The sequence below is a fragment of the Monodelphis domestica genome, chromosome 1 (genome assembly GCF_027887165.1).
Source record: "Monodelphis domestica isolate mMonDom1 chromosome 1, mMonDom1.pri, whole genome shotgun sequence".
Lineage (NCBI taxonomy): Eukaryota > Metazoa > Chordata > Mammalia > Didelphimorphia > Didelphidae > Monodelphis > Monodelphis domestica.
The window spans coordinates 53,079,027-53,099,595 of NC_077227.1; the positions used below are offsets into that span (position 1 = coordinate 53,079,027).

Genomic DNA, 20,569 nt, shown 5'->3' on the forward strand with positions numbered 1-20,569 from the left:
ACCTCAGATTCTCTCTAGCTATGTGACCCTGGGCAAGTCATTTAACCCCAATTGCCTAGCCCTTGTTGCTCTTTGGTCTTAGAACTATACTAAGACAGAAAGTAAGAGTTATTTTTTAATGTAATCTCCTTAAGGGAAGAGAACATCTTGCTTATATTTGCACCCTCAAGACAACACAAAGCCTAGTAGTACACAGTAGGTGTTGATAAGTATCTCTCCCTTCATCGATCCATTTATCCTTCTTTCTGTCTATCAATCTATCTTGGAGAAGGAAATAGCAAACCACCTTAGGAACTTTGCCAGGAAAACCCCAAACTGGTCATGAAGAGTTAGAAACAACTGAAAATGAATGCATATCTATCCTCTCTCTCTCTCTCTCTCTCTCTCTCTCTCTCTCTCTCTCTCTCTCTCTCTTTCTTTCTCTTTCTCTCTCTTTCTCTATCTATCTATCTATCTATCTATCTATCTATCTACCTATCTATCCATTCATCCATCTATCTATCTATCCTTCCATCCATCTATTTATCATCTATCAATCTATCCATCCATCCATCTCTCTATCTTTCTCTCTTTTTCTTTCTCTCTATCCATCTGTCTAGTTGTCTATTTAAAGATTCTTACTAAAAAGAAGACTCAGTCCTCCTTTGCTTACCCCAAGAGAAATGGGCATTCTTATCATTCTTCTCATTTTCCACCTCTGGCTCATGGTTATTTTTCAGTCATCTTTGTCCTGTCTGACTCTTTGGAGCCCTATTTTGGGATTTTCTTGGCAAAGATACTGGACTGGTTTGCCATTTACTCCTCCAACTCATTTTATAGATTTGTAGGCAAATGGTTAAGTGACTTGCCCAGGATCATCTAGCCAATAAGTGTCTGAGGCCAGATTTGAACTCAGGAAGATGAGTTTTCCTAACTCCAAGCCCAATATTCTCTTCCCTGTGCCATCTAGCTGCCCTCTAGACCAGGAAGTGATAATCAAACCAGCATTACTATTGTTTCTTAGAAGGGCAATCTGGTCCCTAATTTCATTCAGAATCCCTGGGATTTCTAATCACTGACTGGCTAGGATAAGGCTTCCTTCCCTGACCCCATCATGCCTCCTCTTACCCATCCTTGTCACCTCTGTCCCTCCCTTGTCCCTATCTCTCTTTCCATTGTGCTGAAACCCTTTTCTAACAAATCAAACAAGAGGTTTTTTAGTGCACTTTAACCCCCCCGCCTTTCCTTTTAGCTGACATGTAGAATATAAAACTCTTTGATGCCATTCTAGCTTTCTGTTATTTATCTATTTTTGGCACTTAATCTGTTTGCCTCAGTTTCTTCAATTGTAAAATGAGGATAATTGCTAAAACCTCCCTCCCAGGGTTGTGAGGATCAAATGAGAGAATATTTATAGTGTCCAGTATAGTAACTAGTATATAGTAGGCACTTAATAAATGCTTGTTTCCTTCCTCTTATCCTCAGGGGCTAACACTATGCATACAGTAGGAGTGTAGTATTTTTTTAACGCTTGCCTTATCTTTTAGAATTGATACTCAGTATTTGTTCCAAGGCAGAAGAGTGGTAAGAGCTAGGCAATGGGGGTTAAGCAACGTGGCCAGAGTCACATGGCTAGGAAGTGTCTGAGTTCAGATTTGAACCCAGAACCTCCTGTCTTTAGTGAGCCACCTAGCTGTACCTCGAACCCTCTCATTCTTAACCCGGGGTCTGTGAATTTATAAGTTGTTTTTAATGGTTTAATAACTATATTTCAATATAGTTGGTTTCTTCTATAGCTATACACATATCTTATGCATTTAAAAATATAATTTGAAGAAGGGGACCATAAGTCTTTATCAGGCACTGGCCAAAGTGGTCCATGATACAAAACAGGTTAAAAGCCCATTTGGAGCAATAGATAAGCCACTATATGGTGGGTGTAGTCAATGGAGTGCCTGAACTCGAGTCAAGAAGATATGAGTTCGATCCTATCTCAGATCCTTATTAGCTAAGTGACCCTGTGCAAATCACTTAATTTCTCTCAGCCTCAATTTCTTCATCTGTAAAATGGGGATAAGAATAGCACTTAAACCACACAGAGGTTGTTGTAAGAACTCCATGTGATATTATATTTAAGTGTTACGTAAACATTAGCTATTTTTATTAGAAGGGATCCCAGAGATCACCTAATCCAACTTCTCTTCATTTTACACTTAAGGAAATTGAGACTCTGGGGGTTAAGTGATCTCCTTGAGGATAAGGATTGTCTTTTGCCTTTCTTAGTATGTGGCACATAGTAGGCACTTCACAAATGTTCTTCAAAATCGCCCAGGTAACAAAAAGGGATTTAATTCCAGGCCAATGTTGTCACCAGATGCTGCAGAGGTAGAATGGAAACTCCTTGAGGAAAGGACAGCTTTTGTCTTATCTTTGTATTCCCAATGACTGCATGATGCTTTTGCATTTATTAAGATTTTAATAAATATTTCTTAGATTGAATTAGACTGGAAGGCTTCAAAGAGGAGACAATACTTGAACTTAAAAGGTCTGGAAGGACCGGGACAAGAAGGAAAAAGGGGCTGTAGCCTGTGAAAACAGGTATGGATTGGACCCAGCATAGGTGGATTGTGTAGGTTTGCTTTCAGTCAATCATGTAGGAGTTCTGGGATGCCTGCCTCTGATTCCAAGAAGGAGAACAGACTGACATACTCTCCAATTCACTAACTGAACTCCTTCTGGCTCCTGGCTCCCAGAATCCCCTGAAACACTCCCAGACGTCCATGTTCAAAAATGTGGACGACCAATGGCCTCTAGGATAGCATCTGCTTGGATATTTCTCATCTCCATGGCAACACAAGGGTTGAGGCCATTCTCCCTCTGCCATGGAGGATGTTTTGGGGCTGAGTCTACAAGGCATAGCTAAAGAGTGTTGTTTTCCAAAGTCCCAGCACATCAGATGAACTCAGAAATCAGAGTGGAGAGAGCGTTGGACTGAGAGTCTGGAGACCTGCGTTCTACTTGCTGACAAGTTGCTAGCCATGTGGCCATAAGCAAACCACAGCGCTACCCTTCCCTAACCCTCAATTCTCTCTTCTGTAGAATGAGAAAGTTGAGCTAGAAGCAGCGGAGCCCAATGGATGGGGAATTGGACCCAGAATCAGGAAGCCTTGGGTTCCCATCCTATCTAGATACTCTCTTGCTGTGTGACTCTGGGCAAGTCACTCAAACTGTCGGTGGATTGGGTCTTCTTTTCTACAAAATGTAGGGGTTGTTTGGAGCCAGTGGCCTCTGAGGCTGCTTCTAGACCCTGGCCTGCAGCAAAGGAAATGAGCTGGTCTCTTGCTAAAAGCAAGGCTGATTCTCAGAACCACAGGATGGACCCTGACTCTTGGGGCCCCTGGGGGGGTGCTGTTCTGTTGGGGTGTCAGGGTTGAGGTTAACAGAGGACACATCACCCTCACAGATGAGCGGGCCCAGATGAAGCCACAAGCATGTCATCTGCAAAGAGAGAGAAGTCTCAAAAGTTCCATCCACCCCCACCTCTGACCAAACCGAAGCTCCTTTAGAAAACACTCCCTTACAGAAGAAGCCCAGGGCTCAGTCGAAGATGTGATGAGCTCTTGCTGGGAGCTCAGGAAAGCCTGTTCTCTGAGCTGTTCCACCTCTCATCTTTGCTCACCTGAAAACTAAGGAGCCCTCAGCCCCTGTTTTCAAGGATTGAGAGTACCCATCCTGCTTTTCCTGCCAGTCAGCCTTTGGGCTTCCTCTCGAACCTTGCCTCTTGTGGACTTATTGGATAGCTCCAATCAGCATCTCAAGGCTACTCAAGGAAAGGTACTTGCAATTCTTATAAAGAACTTATAGATTTTCCAAATTCTGTTACGGATATGTTCCTTCCTTCCTTCCTTCCTTCCTTCCTTCCTTCCTTCCTTCCTTCCTTCCTTCCTTCCTTCCTTCCTTCCTTCCTTCCTTCCTTCCTTCCTTCCTTCCTTCCTTCCTCCCTCCCTCCCTCCCTCCCTCTCTCCCTCCCTCCCTCCCTCCCTCCCTCCCTCCCTCCCTCCCTCCCTCCCTTCCTTCCTTCCTTCCTTCTTTCCTTCCTCCCTCCCTTCCTTCCTTTCCTCCCTTCCTTCCTTCCCTCTCTTCCTACATTCCATCCTTCCATATATAAGTATCAGTTATAAGACAGAAGAACACTAAGATATAAACAATGGGAGTTAAGTGACTTGCCCAGGGTTACACAGCTAGGAAGTGCCTGAAGCCATTGAACTCAGAAGGATTCATCTTCCTATCCAAGGCTCTAACCACTGCCCCACCTAGCTGCTCAATGAAAGGAAAATTAGGGAATACTCCTTATCTTATAGGTTTACAGTGAAGATGGTGTTTGGTCAACCTTCAGGTTCTATAGAAATGTGAGTTCTCATCATCATCATCATTCACTCTTCTAACTCTATGGTCCTAGCATGTATAATAGTTATTTTTATATCTGTCATGTCCCATAAGTAGACTGCCAGGGGCAGCATCACATCTGAAAGTCATTTCTCCCCACAGGGCCCTAGCAGGCATTTAATAAGTGTTTGTGGAGTGGATTTGACCCGGAATCTGCTGAGCCTCTCACATGTCCCACTATTCCTTTTGTTCTTCCCCTTCTGATCTTTCTTCCCTGGCCATCAGAAAGGATACACATAGCCAACAACCGCTGATAACACAAATCGAAAATGTATTTCCTGGCTTTTGAACTGAGTTGAAGAGTTTTCTTGACTGATGTAATGCTTGGCAGACCTCCTCTTCCTCTCTCAGGGTCCTGTGACACACTCACACTAACTGTTAAAAAGCCACGGTCTTTTGGTCTTTGCAGTGCAGAAGGGCAGGCAAGCCTATCCCTAGCCCTGCTGTGAGAGAGGTGGCCCCGGTCATGTGTCAGACACACGAGCAAGCCTGGTCACCCAGATAGAGAGGGAGCTTTGGCACTTTTGTCCCTTGTTTTTATCATTCAAAGGGCTTAGTCCTGGCTGGAGAGCTGGGTGCCGAGTGGCCACGTGTTGGATCGAAGGGCCAAGAATCCTTCTGGGACATCATCCAATTAGGAAATCCAGTTTTTTTAAAGATTTTTTTGTTTTAAACTTAATAATCATTAGCAAAACAATCAAATCATCATCCAGATTAAGCACTAAACCCTTTTTATCTGATCCTTTTTCATTTCTATTAAAGTCTCCATCCTACAAGTTTGCCATTTTCTCTGGAAGTGCACCAAGCAAGTCTAGAAATTAGAGTGAATAATGATAATGATGATCAAAACTCATCTTTTTATAGCACTTAAAGGTTGACAAAACATTTTTCTCTCTTCAAGATTGCAAGGTAGGTGTATTCCCTGCCTCCCTTTTCATTACTCATCTAAGAACTAAAAGGTTATTTGAAATACTTAACAGATTTAAAATGAGTACATTAGCAAGATAACATAAAAAGTGCTTTTGATCTGGTTACCATTTCAGGTCTATCTAAAGTTCTGCTAAACATGACTTTCTTTTTTCCTTTTCCTTCTTTCTCTTCTTTCTTCTTCTCTTCCTTGCTTCCTTCTACTGACTTTCTTTCTTTCTTTCTTTCTTTCTTTCTTTCTTTCTTTCTTTCTTTCTTTCTTTCTTTCTTTCTTTCTTTCTTTCTTTCTTTCTTTCTTTCCTTCCTTCCTTTCTTTCTTTCTCTTTCTTTCTTTCTTTCTTTCTTTCTTTCTTTCTTTCTTTCTTTCTTTCTTTCTTTCTTTCTTTCTTTCTTTCTTTCTTTCTTTCTTTCTTTCTTTCTTTCTTTCTTTCTTTCTTTCTTTCTTTCTTTCTTTCTTTCTCTTTCTTCCTTTCTTTCTTTCTCTTTCTTTTCCCCCTCCCCTTTCTTACTGACTCCTTTCCCCCTCCTTCTCTTCCCCCTCCCTTCTTCTCTCTCTTTCTTTCTTCTTCCTTCTTTCCTTAGCCCTGATAATAGAGAAGATGTTGGTTTCATCAATAAAAGTAGAAAAGTTGTAAGAAGGACCAAGTTTATAGAGAAAGCTAATGTGTTCGGTTTAGGACATGCTGAAATTGAGGTGTTGGCAGGACTTCACAACTGCCAACATCTAAAGGGCAATGAATTAGTAATGTAGGACTAGAGTCTAAGGAATCCAGTGGGGGTAGATTGATGGGTTTTGGAATCATGTGTAGAAGGAATAATTGAAACCATGGGAGCTGATGGCATCACCAGAGAAGGAAAAGAGGAGATTCTGGAGGCATGCCTTTACTTAGTGGGTGGGAGAAGAATATCAAATCCAGCAAAGGAGACTAAGAAGGAGTGGTCAGCCAGGTAAGAAGAAAGCCAGAAGAGAGAAGTGTACCAGAAGCAATTGCATGCAAGAATACCATGAAAGCCAATAGTATTGCTAAATTCAGGAAGATAAATAGAATCTATGGGTCAAAGAGATGCCACAAGAGACATCATTGGCGGAGTATGGAGGAGCATCTGAATAGAGTGGTGAAGAAGAGAGAAGAAGAGAGAAGCCCCTTTCCTTTCTAAATTTCCCCCTTTACTAAGAGACTGAAGTATCGGATAGGAAAGAGAGATTTATAATTATGCTTTTCACTCCCTCTATGGGATATTCTCAGCATATTAAATGCTTTATAGCCTTTGGAAAAAAAAAGAAAGGAGAAAGGGAAGAAGAAAGAAGAAAGGAGAGAAGTGAGGGAAAGGGAGAAAGGGAAGGAAGGAATAAAAAATATGAGCATAGATATGGAGCCAAAGGTCCTGGATTCAAATCCCATCTAAGACACTGGATCAGTCACTTTTCTCTGAGCCTCAGTTTCCTCATCTGCAAAATGAAAGGATTGGTTTGAGTGACCTTTAAAGGCCCTTTTCCTTCTAGATCTATGTGACTTTCATTGAGACATTTTTCCTATCTGGGTCTCAGTTTCCTCATCTATAAAATGAAAAGGTTGGATCGAGTGTCCCCTAAAGTCCCTTCCTCTTTTAGATCTATGTGATTTTCATCAAGGCATTTTTCTTCTCAGTTTTTTCATCTCATTCCTTTTGGAAGAGGTTGGACTCATTTGACCTCTAAGATCTTCCCTTCCGATTCTTGCTCAATTGAATGAGCTTGTGGACAGCAACAACAATAATTATTGTGCATTGTTTTCCAAGTGCTTATTTGAGCATGTCACTTGGTTCTTAAAGCAATCCAGGAACCATGTGAGAATTATTATTTTCCCCATTCCATATAGGAAGAAGCCAGAAAGATTTCAGATTCCCTTTCCCTTTAGTTCTGCCTTGGGTCCCTTATCGTGTTTCTGTTCCCATTCCAGCCACATGTGCCACAGATCATGTGACTCCTATGGCCCATGGCATTTGTGGCTCTCCATCCCACTTCCAGGGCCTTCAGTTTTCCTTTGCACCTTTTAATCTTCCTCAGTCTTCCTCCCATTGAGGTTTGGGGAGCAAAGCCATTTAGACAGATGTCAATGTTGTTTGCCCTCCGGCAGAGCAGAAGGTCCAACAAGTTTGAGTTGTAGATTGTGTGGACTGTGCCTTTTGTTTTCTGTCTTTTTTTTTCCTTTCAAAGCAACACTGGAAGTGTTTATTTTTGTCATAGGGGAGGAGAAGGGGATTCTGAAATGAGTTTCAAAAATAGAACCAGCCATTGGAGAAAGCGGGAAAGGCATTTGGAGTGGGCAGGCAGCTCAGACAGACAGAAGAGAAACTCCCCTCTACCCTACCCAGTTTGCTAAATCTTCTTACAGAATTTTAAAACTAGTAGGCACCCCAGAGATCATCTGGGACAAGGGTTCTTACCTTTTGGGGGCCACGAACCCCTTTGGCAGCCTGCTGAAGTCTCAGAATAATGATTAAGTATATAGCATGCAGAGATTTACAAAGGAACCCAAAGGTTAGTGAAAATAAAGATGTCATCTTTTTTCCCCAGCCAGGTTCACAGATCTCCTGAATTCTGTCCATGGACCTTCAGGTTCAGAACTCTTGACTTTTGGGCACGCTCCCATGGTCCTCCTCCTTTTTTCTCCTTTACTGACATCTCTTCCTTCTTTTACAGGGTAGGTGGTATTCTCTCTTCTCTCTACATTTTGTTGCTTCTCAGATCTCCATCCCTCCCCGGCCTTCAAAGATCACCTTGTGCAGATTTGTTCAGAAAAGACAGTTCTCAATTTGTGTCTCTAGCCCTTACCTCTCTCTAGTTCTATATTTCCAATTCTCATCTGTATATATCCACCTGGATCAGTACATCGATAAGCATTTATTAAGCACCTCGTATATGCCAGACACTGTTAAAGTTGGGTGGGTGTATAAGTACAAAGAATGAAACAATCTCTACTCATCGAAGATTTACATTCTGACAAGGGAGACAGTAAGAACATACATAAATATATACATAATATATTCAAAGTTCTTGGTTACGACTTGTAGTAGTTTGGAAGGAGAGCATGGATGGAGGATGCTTGGAGATGGTCAGGAAAAATGTCATACAGAAGGCAGTGCTTGAGCGGAATCCTGACCAATTTGTTACTTCCCACTCAATGTGTACAAAATCAAATCAATCATTTTTCCTGTCCCTCCTCCTAAACTCTTCTCTTTTTGCCAACAGACATCTCCCTTCCCTCTCTAACCCAGCCATCTTTGACTCCTCCCTTTCTCCTATCCTCCCACTCCCCAGACATATTCAAAAAGTTGCAGTCATTTCCAACTAAGCAGTATCTCAGCATCTGCTCCCCCTTCTCACATCACCACCATCTTCATACACTTAATGACTCTGGGCAAGTCACTTAACCCTGTTTGCCTCAGTTTCTTCATCTGAAAGATGAGTTGGAGAAGGAAATGGCAAACCACTCCAGTATCTTTGCCAAGAAAACCCCAAAAGGGATCATGAAGAATCGGACACGACTAAAACAACTGATCAACAGCAGCTTCCTCAGTGTTATAAGGGACCTCAGTGCCCCTCAGTCCCACTCACGTTTGAGCAACATATCTGACAAGTAATTGTTCAGTTTTTGTTTAAAGCATCCCCAGGAAAGGGAAATCAGCATCCTCCTGGGGCAATCTATTCCACTTTGGGATGACTAATTGTTAGAAAGGTTTTCCTGACACTGATCCCAAATCTCTTATACTTAACACCTAAATACTCTTATGCCTAAATACCTTATACTCATACCTTCTACCCACAGTTCCTTGTTCTGCCCTCTGGGGCCAAAATAGAACAAATCTAATCCATCGTCCATAAGACAGTCCTTCAAATCCATGTAGAAAACTATCATATCTCTTCCTTGCCCCTTCCCAATTTTTCTCTTTACTAGGTTAAACATCCAGTTCTGTCATCATAATGCAAGCACACAGTAGGTGCTTTATTTTTAAGCCCTTGCCTTCTGTCCTAGTAGCAATTCTAAGAAGGCAGAAAAGTAGAAGAAGTTAAGGAACTTGCCCAGGGTCATCCAGCAACAAAGCCGCCGAAGTCAGATTTGACCTGAGGTCCTCCTGATTCCAAGCCTGCTGCTCTATCCATTATCCTACCTAGCTAACCCAGTAGGCACTTATAAATTCTTGTCAACCATTTGGCTTGACCCTCCTATGATATGATATTGAGGTCTTTCATCAATGTGATTGATTTCCTCTAGATAGTTTAGTTTATTAGTGTCCATTCTTTAGTGGAGCCTTCCCCAATCGTGACCTTCTCACAAAGTATTCTGTTTCTCCTCTGAGTTCCCACTGCACTTTCACATCCTACCTGTATTGCAATTATTTGTATACTTGGACCTCATTTCTACTGTCAGACTGTAGGTTACTATAGGGCAGATACCTCTTTTTTTTTAACCCTTACCTTTCATCTCAGAATCAATACTAAGTATTGGCTTCATGGCAGAAGAATAATAAGGGCTAGACAAACAGGGTTAAGTGACTTGCCCAGGGTCACACAGCTAGGATGTGTCTGATGTCAGATTTGAACCCAGGACCTCTTGTCTCCAGGCTGGGCACTCTACCCACTGAACCACCTAGCTGCCCATGTGTTTTACTTTTATGTCAGTGGAATAGGTCCTTGTCTGTAGTCAGTCCTGAATAAGCACCATTATTGGATGGATGGATGGATCTAGTCCAAATCCCTAATTTTATAAATAGTGCCCAGGAAGACTATGTGGCTTGCCTAACTAAGAACTAGAATCTAGGACTTCCTTACTCCTAGTCTTGTATTCTTGCCCCTTATGTATCCAGCCTCAGCTTGTCAGGTCTACATATCAGGATGAATGTAAAGAAATCCCTTGATGGGCTGGATGTAACAGAAAAAGAGACTCTTGCTAATTGCCATTTGCTGTACAGCTAATGATCAAATATCCACAGCAGACGGACTGAGTCACATAATTTTTGTTGGGAACCATCCCCTTACTTGCCAATAGGTCACATATGATACCATAAACCCCAGAACAATTTGTTCCTGTTTCCCAGAGTGTCACAAGAAGAGGAATGCACCATTTCTCTAGGGAAATCCTCTCTAGCTTTTGCCTTCCTTCTTAGGCAAAACAACATCTACAAGAAATCCTTCCTTCTATCAAAGCAGCCATGAGGGCAAGAAGAATCGTTGAAGTCTGTTATATGAGCCACAAATAAGGGCAGGGTTAGATGCATCTTGTTGCTGACCTTACTCTTAGAAACTGCTTCTCATGGGATCATAGATCCAGAATTAAGAGGGACTTTAGAAGACATCCAATCCAACCATTTCATTTTTTACAAAGGAAGAAACTGAGGTCCATGGAGGTTCAGTGACTTGGCCAAGGTCACACAGGTAAGTATCAGAGACAATATTTGATTCCTTGGCCTTCTGATTTAAGAGCCAGAACATTTTCCACTGCATCACAGCACTGGGTCAAATTGTAAAAAAGAAGGGCAATTTTTATTGAAAAAACAAATGATTACCCTGTAGTAAAGGAAGCATGATACTACAATTAGAGGTAAAACAGCCACAGGGTAGTAAATTGCATTTATAGCTCTCACTCCCCAGATCTTCTGTCCTCCTTTGGCACCTGTAGTGCAGCTAGCTCATTTTTCCTCCTCCTATCGTCATGCACACCATGCTCCTTCACTGTGAGTACTCCCCAGTGCTCTATTCTAAGCCATCTTCTTCTTTATAATCTCTCCCAGGGATCCATCACCTCCTATGGGATCAATGATTACCTCGATGTAGATGACTCCCAGGGCCACCTAGCCAGCTTGCTTGACTTGCCAACTGCATGCTGGATATATCTTTTTATATTTATATATTTGTTTGTATATAATTTATGACATAATATTCATAATAAGTAATTATATTTATATATTTATTTATATAGAAATATATATGTATTTTATATCTTTTATATACTTTTTAGTAATATTTTATTTTCCTAATTATACATAGAAACAATTTAAAACATTCATTTTTGCACATTTTGAATTCCAAATTCTCTTTCTTCCCCTCTCCCTTGCCCCCTCTCTGAGATGATAAGCAGGTTTATATAGATTATATCTGTGATTGCTGAACATCTCTCCCTGGATGCTCTTTTCATTGGCTCTCAAACTCATCATTTCCAAATCAGAATCTCTCTCTCTCCCCCTCCTTCCCTCTCTCTCTTCTTCTCCCTCCCTCCCCTTCTCTCTCTGTCTCTCTCTCTCTCCCTCTCTCTCTCTCCCCCTCCTTCCCTCTCTCTCTTCTTCTCCCTCCCTCCCCTTCTCTGTCTCTCTCTCTCTCCCTCTCTCTCTCTCCCCCTCCTTCCCTCTCTCTCTTCTTCTCCCTCCCTCCCCTTCTCTCTCTGTCTCTCTGTCTCTCCCTCTCTCTCTCTCCCCCTCCTTCCCTCTCTCTCTTCTTCTCCCTCCCTCCCTTTCTCTCTCTCTCTCTCTCTCTCTCTCTCTCTCTCTCTCTCTCTCTCTCTCTCTCTCTCTCTCTCTCTCTCTGTGTCTCTCCCTGTTTCTCTCTCTCTCTGTGTCTCTTTCTAGCTGCTCTCAGCCTATCTCCATCTCTCTCTTTTTCTGTATATATGTATATACACTCATAAAATATGAAGATAAATATGTAGATATATCTATTTACTCTTTTTTTTAAACCCATACCTTCCATCTTGGAGTCAATACTGTGTATTGGCTCCAAGGCAGAAGAGTGGTAAGGGCTAGGCAATGGGGGTCAAGTGACTTGCCCAGGGTCACACAGCTGGGAAGTGTCTGAGGCCAGATTTGAACCCAGGACCTCCCATCTCTGGACCTGGCTCTCAATCCACTGAGCTACCGAGCTGCCCCCTCTATTTACTTTTTTAATGTGTACTTCATAAATACACCTGAATTCCCAAATACAAAGAAAAACAAAAGAAGGAGATTCTATCTGAAACGATGAACTTCTGACAGACAAAGTTTGGGTTTTTTCCCACTCTGGACTGTTTGATAGATTTCTTGGTTTAATTCAGATTTAGCATGGTGGCTTCAATTGCTCTGCTTGTCTTTGTCTCCGTTTGAGCTTCTTTCTGCTCTTTTCTCTTTATTTCATTTTATTTTTAAAGCCTTATTTTCTGTCTTACTAAGTATTGATTTTAAGGAAGAGGAGTGGCAGTGACGAGGTAGTTGGGGTAAAGTGACTTTCTGAAGGGTCACATAGCTTTGGGGTGTCTGAGGCCAGATTGGACCCCAGGTCCTTCTGACTCCTGGCCTGCCTCGAGCTGTCCATCTTCGGTTTCTTTTTAAATGTTCCACTAGTTAGTCTTTTCTCTAATACTACTAGTACGACACCTTAATTTATCCCAGTTATTCCCCTGAAAGGAACAATGCCATTCTGCCCTCCCAACCCCCTGCTTATAACAAATAAGTGTAGTCGTGCAAGAGAAATCCACCCATTGGCTGCTGCCAGAGATGCAAGTCTCATCCTGTACCTCTCGGCCAGCATCCCGGAGTGGAAAGGCAGGGAGCACGTTGATTGCCCCCGTTCTGAAGTTGTAGTCAATCGTTGGGTGGACCAGCCTTCTGAAGTCTTTCCCCGCATTTCTCTTCCTGGCTGTAGTCCCTGCAGAAATGACTCTGCTCGTCCTGTTGACGCCCCGTTCTGCCATTCGTACAAGTCCTCCCAAGTTTGTCTGAGATCATTCCTCTCATAATTTCTGATGGGGAAATAATTATTCCCTGTTGTCAGCCAACACTTTCTGTATCTATAAAATGATGGGATTGGACGGGATGACTGTTCCCATTCCTTCCAGCTCGAAGGCCCATGATCCTGTGAAATATCACTGAGGCGAGAAAATCTAGCCAGCTGTTACTCCTCTTCCTCCCTCTCTGGAAAGCAGCAGAAAACTCCCAAACCATCGCTGGGCAGTTTCTGGAGGGGAAGAGGTGGGGCAAGGAAGGGGTGGTGCAGGTCTGTCTCCAAATGCTTTCTTTCAGAGTTTTTGACTAAACGGGACCTCGAAGGTCATCTAGTACAACACCCATTTTACAGATGAGAAAACTGAGGTCACAGAGGTAACTTGCCCAAGGTCACACCATTGTAAATGGCAGGACTGGGGCTAGGATGCAGGTCTCCGACTTCCCAGTCTTTGAGCATTTTCCCGCTGTACTAAAAACTAAATGAAAAAGCTAATGTGTTTTCCACGCCAAAGATCCTATCCTGCTGGGAAAGAAGGAATTCTCACTTCCCTCCCAGACCTCTTCTGTTCATACTTGGGCTCCCAGGGGCTGCCCTCCTGAATTCTGCTTCCTGTGAGCTGGCCAATAGAAGGTCTCCAGTGGTATTTGGGAGCTCTCTCCCCCAGAAGTGTCAGAACGGTCCCCAGGAGCCTGCTATCACTGGTGTCACTGGTGCTGTGTGGATGGCAGAGTGGAAACCATCTATAGACTTCCTGCCAGGTGATTCTGAATGCTGTTTTTTTGGGGGGCAGGACAGATTTTGGGGAGAGGAATTTGGACAGTGTCCTCAGGAAAAAAACCCAATAAAACTACAGCTGTCTCTGTGCTTTCCCAAGATGGTTTGTAGATGGGCAGACTGATAGATGGTCCTCATGCAGTGCAGCTGTGGGGGAAGCAGGATGCCTTCATCCAAGGGTGACCCCAGGAATGCTTGAACTGGGTTGTATGGTTGGAAAAACACAGGACAGACCTGGGTTCAAATCTCCCCTTAAACTCGCAAGAGTAGAGCTAGCAGGGACCTTAAAGGTAGTTGTGTGACCATGTGCAAGCTAATTGCCCTGCGACTCTGTTAATTCATCTGTTAAATGGGAATAATGCCTTTTAGAGTTGTTGCATAGAATGGGTCAAGTCCATCTAGGAGAGGAGGGAATGCCTGGTGGAGACGGCCACACCATCTAGCTCCAAGAGGTGGCAATTGGCAGTCAAACCACTAATAAATCTATAAATATTCACTTCAGGCTCCTACCAGGTACCAGGCACTGTGCCAGGTGATGGGAATAAAGACAAAAGTGAGACATCCCTTGCCCTGGAGGAGTTTATATTCTATTGGGGGAGAATATACAACATTTTCATAAATATGTTAATGCAAGGTATAGAATAATAATAACAATTAGCATTTATATAGCGGTTTAAGGTTTGTAAAACCTTTATATGCATTCATTGAATCTTTATAATGATCCTGGATGTAGGAACTATTATTATCATCATGTTACAGATGAGGAAACTGAGCCAAGCAAAAGTTAAGTGACTTGCCCAGGGTCACTCTGCTAGTTAGTCTCTGACTCCAAGTCTAGCACTCTATGTACTCTATGTTCCTTTCTGTGTGCCTTTGACTTCCATACAGATCTGGGACCTCTTTGTCAAAGGGCAGATTAGTTAGTTTTTCTCACACATTTTCTAGTTGCATAATTCACAGTCCCACCAACAGCGTATGAGTGTTTTCTGGCAAGCAGTGTCTGCTCTCAGGCTGAATTTAGGACTTCTTTCATTTCGGCTATGAGCCCCCATGTAAGAGTCATGGTCTTGCCTCCTTTGGGTAAGGCATGGCTCATGCTGGTGTTGTCCAATCAATGTTGATCACGCTAATCATGCCCTTCAGAGGAGCCTGGTGCTGTTCTCCAGGACCCCCAGAGATTCCAGGCAGTGTTGTTTACTTGATATTGGAAACTCAAACTTGATCTTAGAAGATCCGGAGACAGATGGGGCGGCGGTTGGGTGATGTCTTCGCTTCATGGTGGTGTCCATCAGAGGACAAATCTCGAGGGGAAGATGGTAGCCTTCCGTTCCCTCTCATCTACCACAGACCTAAGCTTCTGAAAATTGGGGCACTAACCCATCAATCCCAGTCTCCACGCTTAGCATCACTTCCTCATCCCTTACCTGCAGCCCAGAAGCTGCGCCAGCAACCACCTGGAGTGAGATCTGGAAAAGCCACAGCCTTCCTGTGCATATATTTTCTTGCAGTTTTTTAACACTTGGAAAACTTACATTCCCACAGGGTTCTCCTCACTCTGTAGGCAAAAAGCCAATGATATTTCTTTGGAAAGGACAAAGACTCTTGTGCATTCCAGAAAAACAGTAAGCCATTCAAACCCCAGAAGGCTTCATTCCTTCTCTTGCCTTTTGCCGTCTCCTGAGGAGGGAGGGAGGGTTTGAATTCCATTCCCTGACTCCTCACAACCCCTTTGGTTGTTCTTGCTTGTCTTGAAGTTCAGGTGTTTCCAATCTCTCCCTCTCCCTCCCTTCTCTCCTCTCTCTTTCTCTGCAATTTCATCCGAGTAGAGTATAGCTAATGAGGAAAAATGGCTTTTGCCAATACGTATAAAGTTTGGGGAGTTGCCCAGCTCCACTGAGAGATCTGCCCAGAGTCCCACAGACAATATGTGCACTCACTCCAAGGTGTTATCTATCTACTCTGCCAAGATTCCTCCCTCTCCACCACCATTTTACACACAAATGACGAGGCACAGAACAGCGAGATCATTGGTCAAAGTAAAAGTTACACAGAGTTAAATGCAGAAAGTGAATGGCTCTGGAGTCAGAGGACCTGGGTTCAAAACTGTCTCTGATGTCTTTTTCCTTGGGCAAATGAAAATTAGCTGGGCCTTAGTTCCTTCATCTCTAAAAGGAAAGGGATAAACTAGGTGATCTCTGAAGAGTCCTTTCAGCTCAAAATCCATGATCCTATGATTCAATGTAAGCTAGATAAGGAAACACTTTTTTTAATTGAAAAATTTTAATTAATTAATTTAGAATATTTTTCCATGGTTACATGATTTATATTCCTTTCCTCCCCTCCTCCCCCTCACCTCCCCCCCCCCTTATAGCCGTTGTGCAATTCCACTGGATTTTACCTGTGTCATTGATCAAGAATAAGGAAACACTTTTGAAACAAATAGTATTAACTGAGAGTGGAATGGGCAGCTTTGGGAGATGGCAAGTGCCTCTAGTCTTGTGTTGGCAAGCCTAGGGCATGCATGCCAGAGGGGGCAGTTCCTTTCCCCCTTTCCTCGTACCTGAGGACATTTTTTCATATCATCCGCCCCTCTGCCCAGCAGCCCAATGGGAGTGCTTTTTCCCTCCCCTGTCTGGGGTGAAGGAGTGGTTCACATGTGGCTTGAGGGTGCAGTTTGGGCACTCAGTCTCTAAAAGGTTTGCCATCACTGCTATCGTCAATCCCTCCCACCCTCTTAACTCTCTGTGAATAATATCCAACATTACTATTCAGCCAAAATTTCTCTCTCCAAGGTTGCTAATGTGAGAAATCATTTGACCTTTACCTTATTTTATTCTTAAATCAATCATTCCCCCCCCCCCATGATTAGTTCTAATCAGTTTTATTCAGTTTAATGTGATTCTATAGAGATGGTGATTGGTTCCTTATTATTCACAGGCAATAATCACAAGTAACTAGGCAGAGGTTAGAGTTGAGTAGGTTCTTTTCTCCAATAAGAGTCTTTCCTCTTGTGTTAAACTTTAATTTGTCAGTCTACCTTGAAGGGCACCTCCACCCAGGTGTCATAAGCTTCAGTGGAAAGTCCCAAGATGTATTACAAGCCCCCCACCCTGTATCACTTGCTCCTCATGATCCATCCCATGCAGGCCTGGACAAGAGGCTGAATCTAATAGAGAATCATACCAGCTTAGGGTCCGTTGCTAGGATGCCCAGGCCATGTTGCTAAGAGTGGGCGTCTAGAGGATGGGGTGTAGATAGACTGGTTGTTATAGGTCCACCTCATTGTTTGGTAGCAACAGTGTGACCAAGGGGCAGGCCAAGAGTTTGGAGTCCACCCATGAGATGACATGCTTATTCCTGGACTGACCAGGCACCGAAGGATGGAGCTGGCTGCTGAAGGGCATAAAAGCTGTACTCTAGAGAAGATGCGGGTCTCAAACTATGAGGAAGGTCTGGGATGGGGCCAGATCCCTCTAATAAATAGTTACTGGCCCAGAGCTCTGCCTCAGTTGTTTTATTGCCAGTTGGACAAATTTCTGGCATTTTAATATTTTTTTAAACTCTTACCTTCAACTCTAAGAGAGCGGGGCAAGGTTAGACAAACAGAGTTAAGGGACTTGCCCAGGTTCACGCAGCTAGGGCATGTCTGAGGTATTCCTGATCCCAGGTCTGGTGCTTTATCCACTGAGCCACATACCTGCCCCAACATCCCCCAACTGATATCTGAATGAATAATGGCCTTTTCTCTGGTTGATCAGACTCTTCTCCTTGATATTCTCTCCTCTCTGGGTTTCTGCTTCTCCTACTTTTCATCTGCCGGCTCCTTCTCAGTCTCTGTGGGTGAATCTTCATCTAGATCACTCCTCCTGAGAGCATTTGACCCCAGGACTCTGTCTTGGGCTCCTTCTCTTCCCTCTGTAGACTGTTTTATTTGGTGATTTTTTAAAAAACCCTCACTTTCCATCTTGGAGTCAATACCGTGTACTGATTCAAATGCAGAAGAGTGGTAAGGGCTAGGCAATGGGGGTTAAGTGACTTGCCCAGGGTCACACAGCTGGGAAGTGTCTGCAGCCAGATTTGAACCCAGGACCTCCCACCAATGGACCTGGCTCTCAATCCACTGAGCTACCCAGCTTCCCCCTTACTTGGTGATTTTGAACAACTCCCATGGATTCCGTTTTCGTCTCTGTGCCCATGATCCACAGTTCTACTTATCTGTCACCAATCTGTCTCCTGATCTCCAGCCTTGCATCTCCAGTTGCCCATTGCACACTCTAAACCTAATGTCCTAGTTTCATCCCAAACTCCTCACTAGAGGAAGGGGTCTGCCTGCTTCAGGAATCTCCCTACTCTAGTCCATCTTCTACTAAGCTATTGAAGTAATCTACCTAAAATATAGACCTGACCATTTACCAATAAACACCAGTGGCTCCCAGTCATTTCCAGGAGTAAATGGGTGGGCATTCAAAGCCCTTGCCCCATTCCCTTCCAGTCCTCTTACACCTTACTCACTCCCACCTACTTAGACCCAGGCACCGGCTTCCTTGCTGCTGCTCCCACAGCACACTGCATCCTCCAGTTCTCACCATTTTCACTGGCCACCCCCCGTGCCTGGAATTTTCTCCCTCCTCATCTTTACTTCTTTTATTCCCCAGCTTCCTTCTAGGCTCAGCTACAGTCTCACCTTTCCAAAAGGAATGAGTTGGGGAAAAGAAAAAATAAAAGAAGCATTTCCAAGTCCTCCTAAACCTCAGAGGCTTCCCTCTGAGTCTATCCCTAAATTTATACTGTAGATAGCTTGTTTGTACATACTTGATTGCATGTTATCTCCTTGAGAATGGAGACTTTACCTTTCTTTGATATTTCAGTGCTCAGCACAGTGCCTGATACACAGAAGGTACTTAATAAATGCTTATCAGGACAGCTAGATGCCACTCAGTAGATAGAGAGCCAGGTCTGAAGATGGGAGGTCCTGGGTTCAAATCTGGCCTAAAATACTCCCAAGCTGTGTGACCCTGGGCAAGTCATTTAACCCCAAATGCCCAGCCCTTACTGTTCTCCTGCCTTGGAATCAATACTTAGTATTAATTCTAAGAGAGAAAGTAAATAAATGTTCATTGACCGACTAGCTAAAGAGTTACTGACCACTGTTCAGCTTTGTTGTAGAGAAGTAGGGGGATTTTACATTTGATCTTAGCCAAAAGATCAAGAAGAGATCGTAGAGGGGTTTTTTTTTTTAATTATCTCATTTTTTATTTTTATTTTTTTACCAATTACATGAAATAAATTTTGACATAAATTTTCCCAAGTTATGTGATCGAACTTATCTCCCTCCCTCCCTCTCTTCCCTTTCCTTTCCCAGAGCTGGCAGGTGATTTGATCTGGGTTATACAAGTATTATCACGCAAAACACATTTCCCTAGTGTTCATTTTTGTGAGTCATCTTATAACCCCCAAACATAAACCCAAACAAACAAGTGAAAGATCATCTGCTTTGATCTGCATCCCACTCAGGTGGAGAGCATCCTTTGCCTGCATCCTTCAGGAGTGTCCTGGATCGTTGTATTGCTGAGAGTAGCTCAGTTAGAGGGGATTTTTATTCAGATAAGATTGGATTAGATGGAATGCAATAGAAAAATACTTACTATTTGCAACTAATTGACATGATTTGCAAAGCACTATACTAAATATTGGAAATGCAAATTTGCAAATCAAAGTCTCTGCTCTCAAGTTTACAGTCTAATTGGGGTGGGGGGAAGACAGGAGCACAACATGGAAATGCCTAGTGACCTTCAGAGTGCATCAGCAAGGTTGATGGCAAGGTCCGGGGTTCCTTAGGGAACATCATTGGGAAAAGGAAATCTAGTAGGATTTGGGGGGATAAAGTTTAAGCTGGGACCTTTAGAAGGTAAAAGAGAGGCTCACAGACTAGGTCCAGTGAGTTTAATCTTAGATGCGTTCTGACACCTAACCCCACATTTCTATGATGCACTCGTAGTTGTTTCTCCGCAAAGCTCAATTCCAGCGACCAGACATTTCATGGAGTGTGTGAGCTGTGGGGCCATTTGAACACAGAGGTTTGGGAGGAGTAGACACTATCCTGACAGAATGCAGAGCTCTATGTGAAATCTGGTCCACTGCCCCATGGCTCCGACCACACACACACAGTTCTCCTTGCCTCTTCCCAGAGGCCAGAACAGGATGGGGACTCAGATCTGTGGATTCTCGCTTGGAGAAACCCAAGAGGAGATGCTACGGTAGGGATTCCCTCTTCCTTCCTTCCTCGATGGTTTCTAGGAAAGCCTCAGGGATTCTCTGGGGAAACAGCTGGTGAAATGAGCCTGAGCCCATGAAACTCATGGAGAATTTTGCAGAGGTGGAAATGAGTAGGATGCTGCCAGAGAGGAAGCACTCGGGGAGGGGAGCTTCTTTGAGAAGACTAGTTTCGCCCATGGGAAATAATGTTGCTGATGCAGGTTGTTAGGAGAGGTAATACTTTGTTTCCAAAAATCTGGCGGCCCCTCTTGGTTTAAGGATCATTGGAAAAGGAACAGCAACAACAACATCCCAATTTTTGTGGGGAAACAGAGTTGTGATATAGCTCTCCAGATGTGCTGCCGGGCAGATGTGCTCTCAGTACGGGAAGTTTCTGGGCTCTGCTGAGGAGAGAGGCTGGGAAGTGGATCCTCGGCGGTCACTCTCACGTCACAC

The 20,569-nt window shown here is 43.4% G+C and overlaps 1 protein-coding gene across 5 annotated transcripts in view; it reads left to right on the top strand.

Annotated features, from left to right (window-relative positions):
• The window catches only part of CHST3 (carbohydrate sulfotransferase 3), a 57,806-nt gene that overhangs the window by 26,183 nt on the left and 11,054 nt on the right, over positions 1-20,569 (top strand). Inside the window, exon 1 of one of the 5 annotated variants that reach the window (XM_001362361.4) lies at positions 9,899-10,768. The exons of the other annotated variants lie outside the window; for them this stretch is intronic. The gene's annotated coding sequence lies outside the window, so the exon portion shown is untranslated. Of the gene's footprint in view, positions 1-9,898; positions 10,769-20,569 lie in introns of those variants that run through there. 5 annotated transcript variants of the gene reach the window in all.